The 10703-nt window shown below is 29.2% G+C and overlaps 1 long non-coding RNA gene across 1 annotated transcript; it reads right to left on the reverse strand.

Annotated features, from left to right (window-relative positions):
* Positions 1 to 3470: 3470 nt before the first annotated feature.
* On the reverse strand, positions 3471 to 8572 carry LOC146993985 (uncharacterized). The gene is made up of 4 exons (XR_015043950.1): positions 8323 to 8572; positions 8079 to 8163; positions 7123 to 7175; positions 3471 to 3804 (listed from the first exon to the last, which is right to left on the reverse strand). It is a non-coding gene; the product is annotated as an uncharacterized LOC146993985 (long non-coding RNA).
* Between the last annotated feature and the right edge of the window lie 2131 nt (positions 8573 to 10703).

Consider the following 10703-nt stretch of genomic DNA (forward strand, 5'->3'; position numbering starts at 1 on the left):
GTTAACGTATATTCGCGCTTTTATTTCTTATTTAAAAGAATTAAATAAACAGCATTAAGGAATTGTAAAATTTCTTCAATGTTATTTGCAAACACTTGCTATATTTTTTACGTATGTCCGTGTTTCTTTGCGTATGTACGAATGTAACGTATGGTAAATTCTGAATTGTTTTTATTCCTTAAAAGTGTAACTAATATATCCTGAATTTCAGTCTTTTTCTGAGCGAAAATTCGTACAGTTCCAAAGTGAAGTGCAGAATTTCATAAGTATAACATCTTACATTTTGAATGCAAACACTGCTTCACATTATTTCGCAATAATTATTTACATCTCCTCCATCTATGCCTGTATCAATTTTTTCATCGGGTTATTTATCAATAATTCCTGGTAGAATTAGAAATATATTATTAGAAAAGGTTTTTCCTGTATCATCTGCAAGGAACAGAAATTTAAAGCAATGAATTATTGGAATGAATTTTAGCCAGCATTTGAAGTTATTTAGATTTCTGTTGCATTAAAAATTATTTAAAAGCTGCATAGAAATATTATTTTGAAATGCAAACATTTTAAGTGCCAAAATTAAAAGTATTTAAAAGGTAGCTATTGTCATTGATGATAGATTGACTTGTCAAGGGAAACAAACCAAGACTTCAGTACATAAACAATATATTTTTTATTCTGTGGGGGGTGAACATTGTTATTAATGGTGATATAATCAAATAAATAACAAAGAATCTGCAAGTGAAACTTATTTTACCATTTCTTTGAATTTAGATATTTTTCCGAATATTCCAAGCATTTAAAAGAAATATATTTTGTAACTGTGAATGTATTCGTAGTTCCGGAAGTTCTGAATATCTGCAGAAACACATATTTCGGTCTATGACTTAGCTGGCTTAGTTAAGTTAAGAAATAAATTTTTCTTTTATATTAACAAATGATTATATATTAATAAGAAATTGGTACATTTGTAATTCCCCCAAAAAATTCTTTAAGAGTGGCAAATACGTACATAAATTTGATTCCCCCCAGTATGTGTGACGAGTACGTTCCTTTAGACTTATGATTATTTTGTAACAGCTCTGCTTATTGCCAAAATTGGGTCTTTATGCATATATATATGTATAATGCATACAACATACATGCAAAGTTATGATAGCTGTTAATATATCATAATTGACTAAACACTACGAATACTGTTTCTCTTTCAAGACATGTACTCTCAAATGTTTTCATAACAACTTCTGTATTTATTTAGGAAAAATTCTACTCATAAAATACTACACACAGAAATATTTTTAAAATGGTGTTTAAGAATGCTGTTGATTTTTCAGAGACACAGTAACAATTTAACTGGTTATAACCTTAACAGAGCAGAGATGTCAAACAGAAAAAGAAATGCCATTAGAAATGCTCAAATGCCAAATTAAAATATTTGATCATAAAACAAATGCAATTACAGTTAACTTAATTTCGAACTTGAAGACTGATTATCAAGTATAAGTTAATGTGTAATAAAAGAATTTCATGAAAACAACCTAAATTTGAAGTACAATGAAAATAGTAGATTTTATTTTACCAAAATAGCTTAGTACAATGATTTTGTCAATGTATTCTTTATGTTTATTTATGGGAAATTAACAGAATGTAACCTATGTTATGAATATAAAGGTAATTTTTATTTTTAACTCTTGCTAATTATATATAAAACAGTTACAAAAGTCTGAATATTTGGTGTAAAATTCGATTTTTCATTATTAAGATTAAATGCCTTTTCCACCGATTACTTTTCTTGATTTAATAAATCTCCTTTTGGTCTTTCTTACACCTTATACGAGTTTCACCCACTTTGGTAATATATACTGTGTGAGAACTCTGGAAAACTTAAGCGACTTCTCGTGATGTTTTGGAAATTACAACAGAGGTTTGGAATAGGTGTAAAAAAACCCTTTTATAGACTCGAACAAATTAACAGAGTGCACAGCTTGTTCATACAGAATTAGCCAGCATTTATGGCATAAATCAAAAGTAACGAAATGAATTCACCTCATTTGAATACACTCAAAATTAGCATTCTGGCAGAAAAATGGAAAGGAAGAAAGAAAAGCTAATTATCATAAAATAGCTCATTAATAAAAATAAATGAGAACTCTACAACCTCAATTCACTATTTTAATTTAGCCATTTTCATTTTTATGCAGCCTTTATATCGAAGTATGCATTTGTTTTGGTGTCAATAAACTTAATTCTTTCATTTTTTACCCAATTACATAACATCACATGCAACAGCTGTAAATATGAAAAACACATGCATATATCCAGCAGCATGTTAATTTCTTTTGAATATATGGTGTCTGTCATCTACAAAAGAAAACTGTAAATTCAAAATATAAGATGTGAACATAGGTCTCCTGTTGGATAATATAAGAAAGTCACACTTTCTGGTATTACTATTGTTTTTTATTATTTGTAGGACTACCTAAGGTCCTACAAATAATAAAAAATAATAATTAAAAATTAAACTGTGTAGAGAGTAAAAAGCATAACGCAAAAACTTGTTGAAAAATTAACATGTATATCACTTTGCCCGAGTGTTATGGTCAGAATCCCATTCTGTATAATAATATATGCATTTGACATTAAGGTATTGCTAATTAAATTAACATTTAAATGCTTCAATGAAATATTAAGAAAATGAGAAAAATTATGAATACTACTTACTATATGATATGAATTTTTTAAAAGTGAGCTAATTAATAAACAAAGAGCAAAATATATAGTTCCATATTCCTTACGCTGAAGTCTACTTCATGCTTATTGTATCATCATTAGTTATGAGGGCAGAACATTTGTGGTCTTCACCTTGCAAAATCATGAGGAACATTTTAATAATATAGGAAAATTTCATATAATGGCCAGTAGCTGAAGTGAATGAAATGAGTATTTTAAATTCACTAGAAATTTAGCATCGTGTAATGTTTAAATATTTCAAGTTTTGGAAGAAACTATTTAAAATGTCTTCTTTTTTGGGGGTGGGTTGCTTTAACTGCTTTTGGGCTACAGATTTCAGCCATATAATCTCATAAATAGGATTTAAAGATTAATTTTTTAACCCAGGCAGATCATATTTCTTCATATGAAATTATTGTTCAAAATTTATTCACTGCCTTACTTATTCATTACATACAATATATTCATACACTAATTAATCATATATTAATACAATATTCAAATACTAATAATTAAATCCTTAAAAAATGTTCCTCTATTAAAAGGAAAAACATTTTAAAATGTCCAATTGAGCAGCATTTATTTTACCTCAAAATATGTCACTATTGTATTATTTTTCAAATTCGTTATTAATACATGAATTAAGTAAACTCAAGTATTATTTAGAATTGAGGATTAGTAATATGGGATGTTTAGAATGTTCAGGGTTTTATGGAAAAGTACTACTGAATGGTAAAAAGGTTTATTAAAATTCAAATACAGTAATTCAATGATGTAATATACACATATAATTAATATGCACAACAAACGATTAGTATGAAATGCATGACAGAGCAAGAATGAAAACATACATGAATTTACAATAACATAAGTTGCAAAATAAACAGAATACAGGAAAACTCGCATAAATTTATTACTCATAATATGAAACAATTAAGTGTTATGAGTAATAATATTAGTCAGATTTTTCTTTATAGTTAAATCTTCATTTTCATTGCTCTTTTAATATCTTGTGTTGGTGGTTAGCCTGCACGCATTCTTTAAGCGATAATCTCTGTGGCACTTCATCAAACCCTAAATTGTTGAAACAAACATTATCAAATGCTAACTTGTAATGACATTAATACATGCATCATAACAAATACACAATGAATATTAAGAAAATGTTAATGTACCAATATTTCTTGTTTCAGTAGTATCAATTATTGAAATACGTATCATAAAAGAGGAATTAGACATTTTTGATTAAACATTCAATTATACATCTATCAATTTCAGTGTTATAGTGTGGCACCAGGGTAACTATGCGAGACACACTAATCCCCTCGAAGATTTCTGATTTACAAAATAATTTTGGCAGTAACTTGTAAAGGCTAAATAATATTATCAAAAAGATACAATTCTTAAGTAATTACGTATATTTTGCAGAAATACTTTGGAACTGTTTGAGCTGGTATTCGTGAGAATCCTTGAGTAATTTTTTGAATGCAGAATAGTTTAACTGAGAAACAACAGAATGCAGCCAAATGATATCCCTAAGTATTATTTCATTTCACTTTCTAATGCATGCATAATAGCATTAATTAAGAATTTAATAAAAACATTAAAAATAATTACATGAAGCAAGATCTCTAAAATTTCAAAATTGCATATAAAAATCTAGTTTAATATCTGCAATACATTTTTAACTCATCATATTTTCATAAATTTAACTTTACAATCTAAGACTAATTACAATAAAGCATACTTTATGACACAAGAATATGAACTTCCAGATAATGTGTATCATTTAGTCTGAGATTAAAATCTATGCTAGGAAACATTCTGGAAAACCATATTTAATACGTTTTAAACTATTTTACTTTCCTAGATAATCTCATCAAAATTATTAAATATTCATCAATCTTTTGATCGTCAGTTTCTGTTACCTGCCAGCGAGGTAGAATGTATTCACCAAGACACAAAGAATATGTATTATATACATGTAAAATATAGAAAATACAGTGGCTTTGCTCTGCGCGAGCATGCAACCTATAATTAACTTACTGCAGTTTCAGGATCTTATCCTAGACCAGTACTTTCGAGAACATTCTGGCATGTTATATAACCGCTAGTACACATACTGAATATGTGCCATTTTTCATCAGACTGCTTTCTTCTACCGCTGCTACAAGACCTTGCAGCTGCTCCTCCCATCTTGTTCTTTCCTTTGTTAAAGCAGATATGATGTAAAGTCTAAATTTAATCTTACTTAGTTTAAATCAATATTGAATATATAATTTTGAGAATTTCATCTAAAGGCAAAATGATCTGCTGGAGAGAATTGAATAAAGATGTGGGATCTAAAAAGCTAAATCCTTCTTTGTCGTCATTTTGCAACCTTCTATTCAGCCATTACAATGCCTGGCCTATGATGTAGTTATATTGTCAAGCTTTGGTCATTCCTGTGCCTGCCAAAATATTACATATACACGTATGAAAATTATTAATATAAGCTACATAATGTAATATTAATAATTTTCTAATGATTGTTTTGTCACAGTAATTAGAATAAGTCTGAAATATTGCCATGTCTTGCAAAATATCAACTAAATCTGTACACAAGATACAAAATATCAACTAAATCTATGCACAAGAATTTTCCATTAAAAATTTCTGTACAGACCTGATAATCATTATATATACTGCTCTTTGTATAATGTACTGAACTGTAAAGCTCTAGGTATACAAAACATTTCAAGACACTCGATATTTATTCTGTTGCAGAAGCAAACTGTTTATTTTCAATATATATAATAATAAGCAAAGATGATACGTGACAAATCTTTCAGTTCTATAATTTTTATATCTAATATTCAGTGCACTATTATGCTAATAAGCAATCTTTATTCTCAAATCCTTGCATTATATGTTGGTGATTATGGGTGGTCTATTATTCATCTGTTTTCTTATCCGTCATGGCGACTACACTAAGTCTGTTAATCAAAGCTCAAATGTATGCCTGTCTTGTGTAATTTTAAAGAAATATTTGAAGGAAAGATAGGTTAAATTACATAATAATTATACATACTTTGCCTGTGTGTTTACAGTCAGACATAATATTCAACAACTAATATGCTTGAAAATGCCCAAGTGGAATTTGAATGGCTTCAATAACATATACTGGAAAATTAAATAAAAGTATTATAAAAATATTGCGCCCATTTGGATGGCTTAAATAATAGTTGTGTAATAAAAGAACATTTTAGATTTGATATTAACTAATTAATTTTTTTTTTTTTTATTTTATCTCTTTGACCTCTAAAATGAAGAGGTAATGTTTCTAGTTGATATTATGTGAAAACCTGAAAAGCAAACAAACACTACACTAAATCTAAAAATGTTTCCAAAGTTCACACATCTGCAAGAAACTAATAAAGTCAACAATGCCTGATTAACTGAATTTGTTGGTAGATGATGATTCAAATCTGAATATAGAAGACATGTAAACAGTATAAAAGCATATCAAATTTATATCAGTGTACGAATCATCATATGTGTGAATGAGTGCGTACTATAAATTAAGTACAAGTCTTACTCTGAACTATTTAGTATGCTTATACACCAATTTTTGCATTTTCTTAATTCATATTTTTAATTAGCATTATTACAAAATTAAATAATATCTGTAATAATTACTAATTCAGAAGTCAAACAACAAAAATCAGCGTTATATTTACAAAATTTTCACAGGACTAGTTTCGATGGTTTTACCGAACCACCATCCTCAGCTGCAAAACCGCAAATGAACCAGATAGTAAACTTTGGTTAACATTTCCTATCTGGTTCATTTGCGGTTTTGCAGCTGAGGATGGTGGTTCGGTAAAACCATCGAAACTAGTCCTGTGAAAATTTTGTAAATATAACGCTGATTTTTGTTGTTTGACTTCTGAATTAGTATTTATTCGGCGTGTTATTGTGTCTTAATCTGTAATAATTGTAACTGAAACAATTGTATTTGAAATTTCACCTCTTTCATAATAACCACAATTGCCTAGTACATATTCATTAGCAAAGCATACAATTAAGCGCTTCACAGTATTATTAACAGTAAGGATATTATCACACGTCAGTTTGTTTCGGAAGAATAACTGTTTGGCACAATTTTTCTGCTTTGTCATAACAGCCAATTATCATAGATCACTTTGGGGTTAACATGGGAAACTGGTTCCCTATTACAAACAAGCTGATAGCTGATTGATTGAAAACGAACAATTTGCAATTTTTTTAGAAAGGAAGGAAAACGTTGCATGTCTTTCTTTCAATAGTAAACTAGGCAGAAAAATTGTCCGAAACAAGTTGTTCATGTGAAACAAATGCCATGTGATAAGGGTCTCAGACATCATTACTTACATCTAACATTTCACTTCCAGAAACAAGGGTAAAAATTTTTCAGCTGCCATTCACTGAAATTAAAAAAAATCATTTTATAAAAATCTTTAAAAGGATGATTCAAGTATTGAAAAATCTTAGATCATAACTTGGTCATACACACAAAATATATTATTTTTTATACCAATAAAATAATATGTTGTTCAGTGCTGAATGAATTATTTAACAATAGGAGAGGGTCAATGGTTGTGAAATCACATCATAATAATAAGAGAATTTATAAAAAATGAAATAAGGGGTTTTATTTAAATTTTATTATTTAGTTAAGAATAATTATCCTACTAACTTTAATTCATATATTCAACTCTGAAACACACTTTCTACAACTTATCTTTGGCTACTATAGTCTGTGTAGTCAGCTTGACAGATACAGTCAGCAAATGATGATTGGCAGTCATAATTGTTATCTTGTCTTCCTGGTACATGTGCAGTACACGTACATGTTTTCCTACAACTTGCATGATTGCATACATACTTTTTCACAGCAGAAATATACAATTTTATGAAGAACTAATTTGCAATAATATATAGCATACATGAAAACAATCCAAGCATACTTTATATTAAAGTGCAATGTTATGTAATCATTGATGAAAATTACATACATCAAAATATACTTTATTGTTGACTTTACTATTACTTTAGGATTATTAAAAATCATCATCAATTCCTACATGCTGTACAATCATCTGCCTTTTAAAAATAAAACTTGTTACATTTAATATTTCAACAGGTTTTTCTATTCAATAGATATTTGATAATATAAGGAGTTAAGTAAATTTGAGCTAATTATATTTTATTTTTACCAATTTTTTACAGTTATACCACAATTCATTACATTACGAGTTCATTACATTATTTTATATTAACTTCAACCAAAACATTTCAGCACATTTTGAGATAAAAGACTCAAGTACCTTGCATCAGTTTTAGCTGTAATAAAATTACGCTAATAACTTTCTTCTTGAAGTTTCTCGAAAATGATGTTTCTTTTCGAAAAAACTGAAACAGTAAGGAAACAAATTTCTTAAAACATCTTAATGCTACATTATATAGAAATTTAGGAAATGTTAAAGAACTGTATATGTGTCAAAATACAATATATCACATATTGCACATATAACATATCAAATTTACTGAAATGGGAAAATATATACATACCTGAAAGCAATCTCGCAATAGCATTTGGTTTGAATGAAGCTCGCGCTATCCACTGGAGCATCTGCATTTACGCTGACTTCCTTTACCCATTTTGTGCACTCTTCAATTTAAACTTGATCGTATCGTTCAACTTTCCAGTTGTTGGAGCAGTACAGGAAAAAAAATCTAATTTTACACAGTAATTACTTTACATTGCACATATACTCTACGAAGACTTAAACGCCGGATTTGTTTACAATCAGATGGCGGTACATCTACCACATACCGTATTTATCCTCTTTTCAAATCGCGCCAACATAATAATTACGCCAAATTTGTTTCTGGGCATGCGCAGTATGCGACATTCGTTTAACACTGTTCAACTCAATGTGCGGTTTGCCATTACGCTTCCCGGGCGCAGAATCCAAGGGGCGCCAAACTGATGATACGGCATTTTAGAATTAAATGTTTTCCATCCTTGGCAAGCAGTAGGGGGCGCAAAATCTTCAGTTGTCCCTAGGCGCTGAAAACCCAAGCTACGACTCTGTACAATACACTGTAATAAAATATGTATAACATTTTTTTACGCATAAGTATTAAACGACTACGTTTTTATACTGATTAGATAATCACTAGACGTCTGTGTTTATAGACAGATTTGATAAAGTTAAATGGAAATGCACGGAAAAGCTATTTACCTTGAGGTAGACATCTTTATAGAGAGACTTTGTAGGAAAAATTGCTGGTATTCACGTCACAACTGCAGTTTTAATGAGAAGAAAAAATAAATAAAATCTGAAAGTTACGCCCAATTTTAAAGTTTTGTGTGTTACTTTCATTTATTAAATATCATGTTCTTCGCACTTAAACCATAGAATTCAATTCAACAGCAATATCGCAAAATAATTTTAAAATGAGCATATCATTAGAATTTCCGAAACACAGTCTCGAGCGTTGGAGATAATTTCCTCCCCCCCGTACAATATTGTCATTGCTCACTTTGAAATCGTTGAGTTTGTTTATCAAGAATTCCTTACAGTGTTCCAAAATATGAAATCGATAATAAAACAAATTCCAAATCAGGGCTTCCAGATACCCATATTTGGTGGAAGATTACGTTATTCAAAATCTGATTGATGGCTCTAAGTACCGTTGTTTTATCACAATGCGAGAAACATACATACATTTATGAAGCTTCTTCATTATTTAATTTCTTTAAATATAATACAGGGCTGTAATATTTGATGGCAACAGTTTGAAAAGTGAATCAACGCAGAAAGTGAATCGACGCAAAATGCCAAAACGAAATTAATAGCCCTTCTGGGCTAACGCCCTTTAGAATAATAAAAATCTTTTATTCGGATTTAAATTGCTTATTATTTGTAAGATTGCTGTTATGAAAATTAGTCCATTTTCCCAAACATATACGAAACAATAAGCTATTTAAATATATGTTTATTATGCTATAGATTACTGCGGGAGATGAATTCAGCTATCGCCTTTAAAATATATAGTGAAAGATTCATAAGTAGCTGGTATTGGTATAATAATAACAATAATTTTAATAATAAATGAAGTTAAGGAAAAGTTGTATAGAAAAGAATGATAATATTTATTTTATTACTCGTTTACTTTTATATTTAATAAAAATCACTTTGCTCATTACTGTGCTCACTTAATAAAGTTCAGAACATATGATAGCATACGTCGAGACGTTGCAACCATGGCCGGCGCTAGGCATTTTGTCGATCGGCGTAACTTTTGAAGGTTTTAAATTTTGCTTTCCGGTGCATTACTACGTAAATTAAAAAAATATTTTAAGCTTCTAAATGCCTCTGCCTTGTTTATTACCTACATTCCAAAATTTTTGCCATCCCTAAATTTTGCTGCTCAGTGTTTTTCTAAATTCTAAAAAAATTTCCCGCCTTTTAATTCTGTCGCTCATTGCTGCCGCTCCTGCTGTGACATCAGCCCTGGTTTCAAGGAGTATCAGTTTAAAGCTTACGATTATTTAAAATTCTTGTAACATGTTTATTATTCTAGTATTTCTGAAAATAAAGATGTTTCTATGTTTATAACGTTAATGTTAGTCTTATGCTGTCAAAAGTCTGTCATTAAAACATCTCTTGTATATATAAATTTTCAATACTATACCGATATGCTTCTATTAAAACAAATGTTCATTAAATGTTAAGGTACGTTAAATCATTAACATTTTGAAATTTATTTTAATGATTCTGTTCAACTTATTGTGTTGCGGATAGTCGATTCTATTTGAATAAGTACTCTGGATTTATATATTACCTTCAAACTGTCAAACCAGATTTTAGTTGAAGAGCGGTTATTATTCAATTATTTTTATTCTCCATTTTAGATATTAGATGAAGAAATAAATTCCATTT

The sequence above is a fragment of the Stegodyphus dumicola genome, chromosome 11 (assembly GCF_044657685.1).
Source record: "Stegodyphus dumicola isolate Sdum_Otavi_A_Nest chromosome 11, ASM4465768v1".
NCBI classification, from domain to species: domain Eukaryota; kingdom Metazoa; phylum Arthropoda; class Arachnida; order Araneae; family Eresidae; genus Stegodyphus; species Stegodyphus dumicola.